Source organism: Periplaneta americana, chromosome 10, assembly GCF_040183065.1.
Source record: "Periplaneta americana isolate PAMFEO1 chromosome 10, P.americana_PAMFEO1_priV1, whole genome shotgun sequence".
Classification (NCBI taxonomy): domain Eukaryota; kingdom Metazoa; phylum Arthropoda; class Insecta; order Blattodea; family Blattidae; genus Periplaneta; species Periplaneta americana.
Genome location: NC_091126.1, coordinates 94,051,225 through 94,066,277, shown reverse-complemented (window position 1 = coordinate 94,066,277; position 15,053 = coordinate 94,051,225). Strand labels below are relative to the sequence as shown.

The window sequence follows — 15,053 nt, the reverse complement described above, 5'->3', positions numbered from 1 at the left end:
CTTCAGGGATATTCTCGATGTTTTGCGTGGTTCCGAGAGCGTGCGGGCTGGCAGAACAGACCGAGGTGACGCATAACATGCACTTTGCTCTGTAACACTTCCTACGTACATTGTACACTGCTTCACAGCACAACGTAGGGGCTAATTAATTTATAGCAAATACCTACACACAGCTGATGGTCGCACAAATGCATAATTTTGAGATCTTGTCATTTCTTTATTTAATTTGTTTTTCTCTTCAATAGTTTCACGGAGCACTGTTTGAAAACTACTGTCCTACTAATAATAGCTATCTACGAGTCAACTTATTCTGAAAGATGCACATGATATATAGACTAGTCATTTTTATTGACAAATTTTTATGCCTCTACGTAAAAAGAAACAAAAAGTAAAATGACGATTAATTTGAATTGGTAATGGTTTTTTCTCCTTACATTATATTAAGAGATAATGAAATGCCATGCCTGTGGTCAATACTATTAGCCTTATCCATAACAGGGAGTAGGCCTAATTTGTTCCCACATTTTCAGAAAATTATGCTTTGTATACAGTATGTAAATGATATTTTCAAAATATAAAAATACTGTTTATTGTGCTATGAAGCCTTCTAATAACTTATTCTGTTATTGCTTAAACATTTGCAATGATAATTTTACTAAAATGTGAAAATATGTGGGAGGCGAACAAAAAATACCCCACACCACTTAGTAATTGGTGTCGTCCATGATACGCCTAGAGTTTCAACTTATTTCAAGAGTGATGGAGGACTCTTGAACCACTGACCGCTGTGATTTATGTTACTACACTTAGCATACTAACAATGGACATATTTCTTTCCTGTTTTGTTACATCCACCAATAATGGACATATTAAATGTATCGTTTCCTTTTTGTACATCATACTGGTCTGGTGGAGCGATGAGGCATTTTTGTCTGCAATTTGTTTCCTGTAATTTATTGTTCGGTCTGCTATATATTCTTATAGAAATGGGTCGAAAGAAGACACAAGAGTTATTAGAGGAATATACAGATTCTCAAATTGAAGTCGAATATGAATAATATGAAGGAGTGAGTGAACCTGAAGACCAATGTGCTATGCGTGAAGAAGTGGACTGGGATGGAATGGAATCCAGTTCTGGAAATGATCTCCATGACGAATCTGAAAATGAAATCAGTGTTCAGTATTTTACGAGTACTGAAGAGCTGTCATTTCCAAACTTCCTCGAATTTGAAGGCGAGTTGCATAAAACATTGTAAAGAACGCGAAAAGCTACGAAATGAAAGTAAAGTGTGACGACAATAGCCTATATGACTGGTTTGAGAGGTTAGGCTATTTATTCTGGAAATTTTATACATCATTGTAAAACAGTTCAATGAAAAAGCTGGCACAAATATCACAAGCAAACAGACTAGAATTTATGGGTTATATAGAAATTCTTGTCTATATGGGTAAAGAAGATGATAACAAGAATAGAATAATAAAATTTGATTATAAAAACAAAAAATGATCGCAGGGAGTTTTATAAGTTTGCTGCAACTGAATTATTAGATAAACAATTCATTGTTGCCAGAATGTTTTTATGCGGTTATGCACCCTGTCGTTGATGGAATTGCGTCATTGTTTCGTGGAAGATGTCGCTTCGAAGTAGTTATGAAGAATAAACGTGGAAAGTGTAGTTTACTCACAGTATGCTTACAGTTTCAAAAACAAGTAATACTATCACTAAGGAACATGCACGAAAGAATGGAGCACAACAAATAAATTCAGCTACAGTTCTTTTGTGAAACGCATATTCATATGCATGTTAAACCAAAAGCTGTGGTTAAATATTTAATTTAAACTGTTAAATCATTATGCACTCTTCTGTGGAGTACGGAATATTGTTGGTATAATTGATACCTGTGATACCGATCGAGCTATGCAACATGAAATGTGGTTACGATTTCGGACACTATTGATGTTATCATTCGGTTATAAGTTTGAATAGTCTACCGAAAGTATACAGAGTGAACCGTAATGCCATTAATTTCAGGGGGTTATTCTTTGAGATATTTGTAACAAAAAGTTTAATATAATTTTGCTTGTTTTTGCTTCCTTTTCGAGATAAAAATTGTTTCAAATGAAACATTTCATAGCGTATTTTGGGAATGCCATTTATTTAATTCCCAATGTGCTCAGTCAATTTAAGAGACCAGTGTATTATGATAATAAAAGACTGAAAAAATTAGTTTCGTCGTTTAAATGTGCAGAAATTTGATCCGAACAAATGTAATATTTTAAAATTACTTTCCAGAACGAAAAGTTACAACTGGAATTTGTGGCGGACAAAGATACGAGGGTAGCTATTAATAAGAAAGTTATGAGGCACGACAATCTGGCAACAAACAGATCAAAATTTTTATGGCACTTGAAAGTCCCGTCCTTTGGTGCCGTAACTTTGGCAGTTGAAACATATCCCTTCAGTCATCTCTGAGCAGTCGTCCTTTAAAGTTGTAAGGGTGCGTGAAATCAATGAGCGCAAAATGGAGCTAAAGAGAGACCATTGTCGTGCGATGATTTTTTACGATTTTAAATGGAGTTTGAAGGAGTCACAATCTCTTGAACGTTCGACACAGGTTTTCAGTGACCTTTTTCCTTCACGTGCCAAAATTTTCGGCTGGTTTATCGAGTTTGAACGGGGAAAAACCTCACTTGAAGACGAAGAGAGAAGTGGCAGGCCGTCAACGGTAGTTACTGAGGAAAACATTTCTCGTGTGGAGGTCATGATAAAAGATGATCCAAGACTGACCTATAAGAACATAGAGATGATCTTAGGGATTAGTTCGCCGAGTGTTTCCACCATCCTGCCGCACAACCTCTCCGAGAGTCAAAAGCACATCAGGATGGAATGGTGCGGGGAAATGCTGGAAAGATTTAACAGTGGGGAATCCCGACGAATTTCGGATATCGTAACAAGGGATGAGACCTGCGTTTACCAATTCGATCCCGAAACCAACCGTCAGTCATCAGTCTGGTTCTTTCCAGACGAGCAGCCACCGATCAAGGTGAAGAGACCTAGGAGTGTAGGGAAGAAAATGGCCGCCACTTTCTTCTCAATAAGCGGTCATGTGGCTACTGTTATGCTGGAAAACCAGAGATCTGTTAATGCTAAGTGGTATACAGAGACCTGTCTGCCCAGATTATTCGCAAAACATCAGGAGAGGCGTCCATGGATAGGACTGTGGGGCATTTTGTTGCAACACGACAATGCCTCTGCCCACACGACCAATGCAACAATTTCTTTTCTGGAGAAAACTTATCGTAAATTATTCACCTATCCGACCTACAGTCCTAACCTGGTACCGCGCGACTTCTTCCTGTTCCCAAATGTGAAGAATCGCTTGCGTTGACACAGATTTCGAGTCCTGAAGAAGCTGTTGCTGCCTATGAAGAGGAACTGAGCGCCAACCTAGAGAATGAGTGGCGTAGTTGCTTCCAGACATGGTTCTAGAGGATGTAACGTTGCATAGATTGTGCTGGAGAGTACTTCGAAAGAATGCAATAGGTATGATAATTCTCTTGTTCATTGTTACGTATCTCAGAACTTCCCTAGTGGCTCTCGTATTGATTTGTGGTGGGTTTCGCGGGTTACTCCCGTTTCCTCAAACAACATTCCACTATTACTCCATTAATCATTCGTCATGGGGTACTATGCAGTTTGTCTCCCATGCTGCGCCAAGGATAACGCCTACGGCAGCTAAAAGAACTACAGCTTCGGGGCATTGCCCACAGATGGAGACACTTGGGTGAATGACGTAAGTCATGTACTCGCTATTAGACAGAAAAGTCCGTAAATAGGACATTAATATTAGAAAAGACAACATGGAAAATTGTCTTCCATGAATTTTGTGAAAAATTAATTAGTACATTAATTTACGTATACAGTACCACAGCATTTATAAATAAATTCAAATGACTTAATATTGGGATTAGAGATAATACTTTTTCTATGCAGTTCAGAAAATTGATGTTCATTGATTTCATTCTATAAGTACATAATATTATACGAGTTAATTTGTGCATTCTTTTGCGTAATAGTTCAAAGAAATAAGTTATAATAAAGAAACTGAACAGCTGCGAAAGGCGTAAAACATACAATGAAATATTATATGTAATTTGAACCACCCCTTTTCCTTTCTATAGGACTTCTGTCTTGACCTACTACTATGAACTGGGCAGTACCGTTGGTCTACCACTTCGACGAAAAATGGCTATCGATTTTCTTGTCACTATTAATATTATATATGAATCAATCCGAAACGACATTATTTTTATCCTCACTTCGGACTATTTCTGTGTTGTAGCGACCTGACTGCTTTTCTGTGCTCTGTATTTGAAAGCTTCGGATCCTGTATCCGCATGGATACGATAATGTTCAATAAGTTGATCGAACACAATCACTATTGGAAGAATAGACACAAGCGGTGCATTACAATTTAATTCAAATCAAGATTTATATAGATTTAAATTGTTAGTTCGTAAAAAAAGTGAAAATACGTCTACTGTCTTTTGTACAGATCCTTTATCAAGGTAGTCTCTGGCTTTATTATACGTGAAATTTTTAATGTGTATAAAAATAACGCCACCTCACCTTCCAACCAAGCATATGTACAGTAGTGGCAAAAGAACCGGACCGACCCTTGTAGCTGATTTCAGAGCCTTGTTCACTCCTGGGAAGGAAACCTTTTTTTGTTCCTTATTCAAATTTATTCCCAATACTTTTAGATTGCTGATAAAATTCATATTCTGGGAATAATAAGTTAATTAAGTAGTAAAATATCGCTGCAATCGAAAAGTATTGGGAATAAATTTGAATAAGGAACAAAAAAAGGTTTCCTTCCCAGGCAGGATTCGAACCACGACAGTCTTAATTACCAGTCTAACGTGCTCTGGAGTGAACAAGGCTCTGAAATCAGCTACAAGGGTCGGTCCGGTTTTTTTTGCCACTATTGTACATATAAGCCTTACTACACATTGCATAGCAATATTGAGGCAGATCCTGACTGTCATTCTAATCTAAATTTTGCATGGAGTTGTGAGCATTAGGCCTGCTTTACGGGGTAACACAGAAAACGAAATTATACCTCTGGAATTGTTGGAGAATCGCTTATTGAAGCTTAACTGTGTCTCAACTTCTCAAAACGAGAAAGAGACTGATTCTAAATAGGGAAGTTTGATTTACAACCTACCATATTTTATATTCCCATTCGTTTATCGTAATCATCAGCCCCATAATTATCTCCGTCACTTGAACACATGCTATTCCCTACCAAGACTTTATTTCAGTACTCCTACTACTTCAATCACTCTTTCGTTCATTCGTCCGTCCGTCCAACCGCCCGACGAACCGTCCATCCATCCATCCATCCATCCATCCATCCATCCATCCATCCATCCATCCATCCATCCATCCATCCATCCAAAAGCCAAATATATTAATATAAATGCGTGTCAAACTTGATACAATGCTCAAAAGGAGAGTTTATATTCGTACCTGCATTTCCGTCTTCATATATTTGACCAGATGAAGTCTTTGTCCATTCTGTTGAGGAGTTCACACAAGTTTCAAAAACCACACACTTCTCGTACCAACTTGACAAGAGATATTGTTCGCCTCTTCCACGTATATGCTCAGAGAACGAAAAGAAATATTCACATGGCTATCTCGATACGAGATGCGCGTCTGAGTGTACTAACAGGACATTATCACACTACACCCTTTACAAAGCATTTATTGTTTAACTGACTCGTAGGTACTGGAGTCACTAGTTTGATGCCGATTATAGGAAAGAACTCAGTAACACTGTAGGCCACCCTTCTCCTGCTCCACTGCTATCATCAGGAAGTCACTCGCACCGTCTATCATCTCACACTACATAAAATCGATCCTTGTGGTAAACTCAACGTCCGGCCACGTCGCTGTAGCAGGAATTGTGCATTTCCTCCCAGTCGTCTACTTATAAATAATCAATTTATGCATTCTAACTAACAGATAGAACATTTTTATAAACTCTCGTGGTGTATACTGAGGTCCATATTCCATAGTCAGTAGACCAACCAATAAATATATATTTCAGATTTTCAAGAATTGTACTACGTTTGGTGCCAATAGAGATTATCTGCGATACCACACAATGTTCCCACTTTAACTCCATTGTACTCTGTATTAATTTAACTGTCACAACAATTACAAACCTTCAAAATGTATGACTGATTCCATACAAGCGATGTAAGCCAGTATTTAACATATTATGCTATGTCTTTTTTGCTTTAATATGTTATAATGCACTGTATATGTGTGTGTGTCTCTGTATGTAAAGTAGCATGAAAATTAATCCGAACGTAATTACTAATGCAAAAACACTCAAACGGGATAAAAAAGGATCTAAGACATACCTCAGTAATGTATGTGGCCTCCCTTGTTCCTAATAACAGCTCTGAGACGATTTGGCATGGATTCCACTAATTTCCCACAAATATTCTTCATTTCTTCATTGCGAAACCACACACCAATGAGGGCAGAAATAATCTTCTCCATTGTAGAACAATCCATTTTTCGCATTCTTCTTTTGCAAATTGACCACAAGTTCTCAATGGGGTTGATGTCGGGTGAGTTGCCTGGCCAGGGGAGTACCTGAATATTCTTCTTGTTGAAGAATTCTGTAGTTTTTCGAGACGTGCCAGGTCTTGTTGGAACATACCTCTGCCATCCGGAAATGATTTTTGTAGCTGGGGTACGATTCTGGTTTCCAATAAGTGAATATATTTGTCAGAATTCATCATTCCCTTGATAGGTATTAAGGCTCCAGGCCCTTCATGTGTAAAACAACCCCAAAACATTACTTTAGGGGGGTATTTGGGTGCTTGTTGGAGATGAGCTGCTGTTACTTTTACGGATCCTTTCCGTACGTAAGAAACACGGTGGCCGTGGACCTCGAAATGAGACTCATCGGAAAAAGTACATTCTTCCAGTCATTCACTGTCCAGTGTTGATGTAATTTTGCCCACATTAAGCGTTTTTTGCACATAACAGGGGTTAGCAGTAGCTTCTTAATAGGCTTACGAGCCCTTCGTCCAGCTTCCAAAAGCCTACGCCGTACTGTTGTGACGTGAATATTCGCGGGTTAAGTCGACAGCAGTTAGTCTAGGATTAAATTTACTTTTCCTGACAATTAAACGATCATCTGCAGGCGAAGTCTTCCTTTTCCGGCCACAGTTTCCTTTTTTCTGGGGTGTGATGGATCCAGTCTCCCTGTATCGTTTTATGATCGAATTAACAGTAGCCAAACCGATGTGACATTCTGCAGCAATTTGCCTCTGTGTCATAGAAGAATGCTCTGCTAATGTTATAACTTTAGACCGTTTTCGTGGAGTTGTATCCATTTGTGAAGACGACAGAATGTACACAGGATTGCAGTATTAAGTCTTAAACACAACTGAAATGCTTATAAGTACAAAACGACAGGCAAAATGTCACATATTATAAAAAAATAATAACGACAGACCTTCAACAATGGAATTACACGTACTAAAGATGTCAATTAAAGCGGTATGAGCAGGTGTGAGGCCAACAATGACAGAAAATGTAAAAATATGTCGTGTTCGGATTAATTTTCACTCTACTGTATGTACGTATCTAAGCCTATGTATGTATATGTATGTACGTATGTAAAATTAAATTATGGTTTATTTAACGACGCTCGCAACTGCCGAGGTTATATCAGCGTCGCCGGTGTGCCGGAATTTTGTCCCGCAGAAGTTCTTTTACATGCCACTAAATCTAGTGACAAGAGCCTATCGCATTTAAGCATACTTAAATGCCATCGACCTGGGCCGGGATCGAACCCGCTACCTCGGGCACAGAAGGCAAGTGCTATACCAACTATGCCACTCAGGGCGACCTATGTACGTATGTACGCACGCATGCATTAATGCATGTGCAACCACATATTTAAACACCATGTTTCAGTGAGTGATCCTGTTACAAATTTTTGGGTGTATAAGTGGGGTCATAAAAATTAATAAGAACTCATTCACCGTAGCGCCTTGGTTGCGAGTTTTCACTTGAATTAATTAACATCAAAGCAGTAGGAAACGAGGCAAACCGTATAGCATACATGGAAAATGAGCTGCCTATTTCCCATACAACTTAATAGCAACTTACTCCTCTCGTTATATATACGGAAGAACTCACTGGCAAGAGAATGGCTTATACCTATGGATTGTCGTTAGTATAATGTTGTGAGCTTTGAAAGCATATTACCGATGTTGATAAAAATCTCCTATGGGATGAGTACGTAAGTATACGTAGTAAGTAGATAGGCACTATTGAAATTCTAAAACTTTTGGGTTATAAATGGCAACTGTGATGTTTCTAGCGTCAGTTTCAATCTTATATTACTTCGCATAGGAATAGCTACGAATTTTAAGATCGTCTTACATTGATTTGTCAATGCACATGCACTTTATTACATGCCTATTTTTCTCTGTGTGACTGACACTTTTTAATAATCACATAACGTCTAAAACATATCTCATTATAAGTGAAAACCAGAAATTAATAAACAGCTAATTAAACATACAGTACTTTTCATCACTGAGTTATTTTACTAAATATGATTAATATTTCATTCCGTATTTCTAGGGAAAGATTAAATACATTTTCCACAGACAAATTCTAATGCTTAAGACTTTTTAAAGTTAAACTATAGTAAGAGGATACAAATTAATGAAAACTGAAACTCAAAATTAATGATTTGTGAAGTTTTACACAACGAAAATTCATTCGAAGTGATAGAATCGTTAAAGAAAAATAATTTAGTTCAATTTGTCATTTTAAGTCATCATTTATTTAATAAATAAGCATCAGCATACAAAGCCATTCTTATATAAAAAGAGTTGCCTTTTATTTTGCATGAAATTAAAAAAAAAAGGAAGCAAACAATAAGTTACCGGACTACCCCGACTATAGGCAACAACAGGATATAGGAAACGGACAAGTTATCTAGAACCAGGGAAACGCCTGAAATCTATACTAAATGCATTACTTGAAAAGCAGAGAAGAAATCTAGCCATACGGCGTATATGAGGAGATTCCAGAAAAAATCGCAATGAGTTGACATTTTAACACGAAATCACGTATAGAGGCCCAGTTCTTAAAGACAATCTGACGCTCTTTGATAGACTGACTCAACAGGCATGAAAGCAATGATTTTCAGTGATACATACATATATTTCATTTGTACAGGGACATCATTTTATTTTTATTTGCATTTTATTGTACCTGCATTTCTGAATGTACTTCACTCCCACTCCTTCACTAATGTCCTTCCTCCCCTCAGACACACAAACTTACGGCCGCTGTTGCATTCGAAGTCTTCAAGCAGTGAAGTAAACACTGCAGTGTATAGTGTGTTTCAGAAATATGGTTGCGTTTCCTACAGAAGAAAGAACCTATATTAATAATATCGTACTAAAAAATTATACTGAAGAAACGATAAATTAAATTTCAGAGAATATGCTTCAAAATGTTTTTAATAATATGCGTAAGGAATTGAAGCCTGCATTGTAATGAACGTGAACAATTTTCAGCAACTTGTTTAAAAATTCAGATTAGCTTATTTTGAATTGAGGTGGCTAGAAGCAAAGGAATGCTAGTGACATTTGTAATAACATGAGTTAAGTGCATCCAGTGTAAGCTAAAGTATCTAAAATTTTAGTGGCAAAGGGATATTTTAATCGCATCACACATTAAAATTTAAATACAAATTTCACCGGTTTTACGAAAGCTTAAATATGTAAACCCCATTTTCTCAAAAATAACTTAAGTGCACTTATAGCCCTTTACTTTTGACCCCCACAATTTAAATGCACTCTCTATATTGTATGTTAACATCAATAATTAATATGCTAAATAAAGTAGACATTACATAACGAACATAGCCGCCTGAAAAGTTGAGTTTTTGAAAAAAAAAGTTACTACTCTACTGTATTTTGATAAATTCCGTAAAAGTGATGATCAAACTGAAAATCGTAATATCGTATTTCCCTACAACATAAATGGATACACTACTTTTCTCTCTTCCTATACCTAGTAAAAGGATTTGTTTACATATTGCACTAGTAACATCAAACTCCTGTAATGGAAGGGGGCAACAGTGTTTCCAAGTATAGCAAGGTTAATGTTAAAAATGTTGGTAAAATAAAGTGATGTCCCTGTATAATAAAAACAAGTGTACAAGTAGTTCGGACACATATTGATTGCACATTGTCCTCAACGTGATGTATCCGCAATGCATAGAATTTCAATATGTACATTTATAACATAGCAGGAATTCATACAAACATTTCTCCTGTTACACTCGTAAAGTTTTCATTTTTTTTAGCAATTCTACAGTTTTTAAGGCATACGAATTATTACGAATATGTATATAATGAAAGTGTCAACACAAGCAACTTGAAACAACGTAAAAATATAACACTTTCGCAGAACACATTGATATGTGCAATGATGAGCAGTCTCGATTATGCAACAGAATTATGGAGTAATACGAATTCGGGCATAAACCATCGATACAATTTGTACTTAGAATTGATATACCACTGCTTTCGCAATTTGGATAATTTACACTTGACGACGATTTTATTTTGGGGTGTGAACCAACTATTATTCTTCGTACGCAGTAAATTTCAACTAAGTTTACTCCTGTCAATGAAGCAATTACGGTCAAGGTTTTCGTGCGCTCTCCTACACAAAATTGTACAACTTGATACCTCATGATGAACATAACCTTGGTGTATGTTTTGTAGGTGGCTTTCTAAACAATAGAGTCAATTCTTAAGTCTGGTAACACACCGCTTTTGCGTAACGAAATTTTCACTTATCACACCACGACTTAATTAGACTACATATAAGACTTTCGTAACGGAACTACCCTCTTGAGTGTAAGAGTGTAAGAAGCACTGGTTTTGGATTTGTTCTACAGATTTCACCTAGAGTCCTGAGTTAATTGTTTTAAATTTTCTGTGACGGTTGGTGTTAAACACATTGATGCCGAACAGAAAAGTGGTATGAAATTAAAAAAAGGTCTGTTAATGGCATGAACGTACGTGCTGAAATGTAATGTAAACTTGGAATAAGAATATTCGGAAGATATGCAATACTGTTACAATAAATATAAAAGCTTTAGACAGTGAAAATCACGTTTAACTATAATCTAAATCTGAGAAATGAATGGGAAAATAGAAAAAAAACATTTCTTTGCTGAACTCCCTTATCAATGCGATGTATATTTGGCTATCTTTCTGAGTTCTGAGAGTATAGCATATTATATCATACATCATAGCCACCGGCGTGGCTTAGCCGGTTAAGGCGCTTGTCTGCCGGTCTGAAGTTGCGCTCGGGCGCGGGTTCGATCCCCACTTGGGCTGATTACCTGGTTGGGTTTTTTAAGAGGTTTTCCCCAACAGTAAGGTGAATGTCAGGTAATCTATGGTGAATCATCGGCCACATCTCACCAAATGCCATCTCGCTATCATCAATCTCATCGACGCTAAATAACCTAGTAGTTGATACAGTGTCGTTAAATAACCAACTAAAAACATGCTTCATACATGATTATGATACAAGATGTATGTGCAGAGAACCGAAGTAACTTGTATTTGTGTCCTAACTGTAACCTGCAGAATTTTTCTAACATTTTCCCTCATGTCAGTGACTTTTTTTTAAATGTAAAATTACATTACATTATGCAAATCTAGTCTTTCAGGTAAAGCTCCCTGTAAAGCAGATTTTAATAATTTCAAGGGAAAAATTATTCCGGGGCCGGGTATCGATCCCGGGACCTCTGGTTGAACGTACCAGCGCTCTGCTAACTGAGCTACCCGGGAACTCCACCCGACACCGTCTCATATACGTCACTGTGTACGTTAACAGAAAATCACAATTCCAAGTCACACAGAGATTGTGTGCACTCTATGTGGGTCTCTGGCGTTTCGTCAGCCCACGCGAGTTGTGTGGATATAAAGGGAAATGCTGAGACGGTGTCGGGTGGAGTTCCCGGGTAGCTCAGTTAGCAGAGCGCTGGTACGTTCAACCAGAGATCCCGGGATCGATACCCGGCCCCGGAACAATTTTTCCCTTGAAATTATACATTACATTAATTTTAAAAATACAACAACAAATGTCTCAGGACTCAGGAGGCTATGCAAAACTAAAAAATACATAAAATAAATCCTCAACATACAAATGCAAATGGTTCTAATATGCACGGAAAATATCCAATGAGATAAAATTAAGGGGGAGTCTGTACACCGAATTTTGACAAAAAAATGAAATTTTGGTTTTTATCGCTTTTCGGTAGTTTAATGTGTGTAAAATGATAATATGATTTTATTTCTTCTATTTGTCAGCTTTTAGCCCTATCTTCAGCAAAAATATTGTAGTAATTCTTAATGCAAAAAATGTTATCAATGAAAATTTTTTTTTTGCCAACCACTAGGGCCTAAGTGGAATTTTAAATTTATTTAGCTGGTGTATACATAAAAGTATGCAACATATGTCCTATTGTTTTCTACGTTTGTATCTTTCATCACTTCTGAAAAAAGTGCACCCAAAGTTGAGGAATTTAACATTGCAAACTATGGAAACTTTGTTATTTTTCTGCACTTTCTTATTTTTGTGACATTGGTATACGTTTCTCAGAAAATATTGCACAATATCAATGTGATGACATTTTACACAGTAGGTTAAAAAAAAAGAAGTTTATTTCCATCTTCAGCAAAAATAAAAAAATAATTTGCAGACATTCTTAATGCAAAAAATGTTATCAATGATTTTTTTTGCAAACCGCTCAATGGAATATTAAATTTATTTAACCGGGTATATACATAATGGTATGTTACATATGCCCTATTCTTTCTACATTTGTATCTTTTGTACCTTCTGAGAAAAGTGTACCCAAAATTGAGGAATTTAACATTGTAAGATATGGAAGTACAGACTTCCCTTAATACATTCCCTCATTTGGATATTTGTCAGCATATCTGCTCGAACAAATTTAAAATTCCATTTCAAAACGAAAAGTTACATTTGTTTGGATCAAATTTCTGGACGTTTAATGGACAACACTAAAACTATTTCAATCACTTATCATAATACACTGCTCTCCTAAATTGACTGAACATATTGGGATTTAAGTCAATTGCTTTCCCAAAACACGCTATGAAAATATGTTAATAGAAACAATTTTTATCTCGAAAAAATAAGGAAAAAACGAGCAAAATTATATTAAACCTTTTTGTTTGAAATATCTCAAAGAATAACACCCTGAAATTAATGACATGACTTAGAGTTCACTCTGTATATGTTTGAAGGGCTCAGTGGGAAAGGGGCCCATGCAAAAAAAAAAAATTAATTAATTTTGCAGGAGAAGAGTTTATTCCACTGAGATTCTCTCTTCAAGTGAAGATGAGGCATTTATAAATGCTTACTAGAGATGAACAACGATCGAGAAAACAAGACTAACAGCGCCCACAAAGCCGAAAACCCGCACAACAATGTTGTATTATGTCGCGTCCTTGACGTAAAGACTGGTTGTGAGTCTTCCGGGACTTGATATTGATCATCTCCCGAAGTCCCGACGTCAGCAGTTGTTTATACCTCACTGAACTTTTATCTACTTTGGCAACTGTTATATATGTATAAACAATCAAGTAGCCTATTTGAAACATCATCTCTACCTTTCATGTATAATAATCCGTTCCTCAGTCTTTATTTAATTTCTAGGCCCTTATTGAAAGCTAGGAATTTTCTTTTCATATGTTTAAGATCGAGTGTGCAATCTGAAGTAAAAATATATTAATGTCATGTTTTATGTTTCTTAGAAATGCAAATTTATTTGAGATTTTTTTTATTATTATTTATATAACCATAGGTAATATCATATAATAGAACTAGAACATTTTGATATCTAAGATACTGTTCTGTTTTGTCTTTTTTGTCTCATTTAAACATTTATGTTATTTATTTCAATGATATATGTTATTCAAAGTTACGAAATCTTTCCACGCCGACCAAATGCTATTTCGAGAATGACGAGCAAGACTCGAAGCGCAGCGAGAATTACGAGATGAGACTCGAAAGACAAATGCAGCAAACAGAGCGAGCGAGAGCGGCAGTTAATTTTATTCATCTCTAATGCTTACCATGTCCGGTAGACACCTGCCACAAGACGGGAAGTTCATAAAAGTGATCCTAGATGGCAAGATCTGTGGGATTATCGAAGAAACTAAACATCAACAGAAATGTGGCATGAGCCTCTCAATTTAGAATGACACAGAATAGTCTCTTCTTTCTACACACTTACATGCATCATCAGCATGCTTAGGACCGAGACAACTTAAGAATGAATTGAAGTTGCAGTGCAACGGAGTACAGATGGAGTGAGGTGTCGCTTTGAGTTTTGTTTACCTGTCCGTTAGAGTACAATCCGATTCCTGATCAGCGGTACAGTATTCTTCCGTCTCTCTCTACGAAAATAACTCAGGCCATCATAGTGTATTTTAATTCATAGTGAACAGTTTTTTACATGGTTGTTCATTGTAACCAAACGTCTCCAAAACCGTACTCGCGAGTAAGCCCCTTAACGGAACCGAAGCCAGTACGTAAGGAGCGCGCTCCGCCTCACCCATCCCCACGTGTACTGTACTCAATGTTTATGAGCAAACGAAGAGCAGTGGCGGACTGCCATTATCATTGTGTTGGTCGGAGTGTTCCACCGTTTCACAATGTCTTCTAATCATGGACGTAGTACATTCAAGGATGAATAGGAAGAGAAATATTTTTGTGTTAGTAGGGAGAATGTGAAATGCTTACTTTGTTCAAAATTTTTAAGGGTGTGTTAAAATTCAACGTGCGACGACACTAGTCGATCTTCACAAAGAATATCATACAATTACAGGCATGTTGGACATGTGAAAAGAATTTATTTTGGGACTATCTGTATAACTTTTGG

At 36.7% G+C, this 15,053-nt stretch overlaps 1 protein-coding gene across 5 annotated transcripts in view; it reads right to left on the bottom strand.

Moving 5' to 3' along the window:
• The window catches only part of LOC138707899 (galactosylgalactosylxylosylprotein 3-beta-glucuronosyltransferase P-like), a 697,107-nt gene that overhangs the window by 487,008 nt on the left and 195,046 nt on the right, over positions 1-15,053 (bottom strand). The window contains exon 2 of one of the 5 annotated variants that reach the window (XM_069837942.1): positions 9,323-9,476. The exons of 3 other annotated variants lie outside the window; for them this stretch is intronic. The gene's annotated coding sequence lies outside the window, so the exon portion shown is untranslated. Of the gene's footprint in view, positions 1-5,533; positions 5,862-9,322; positions 9,477-15,053 lie in introns of those variants that run through there. One more of the 5 variants, XM_069837941.1, reaches the window with a different exon arrangement.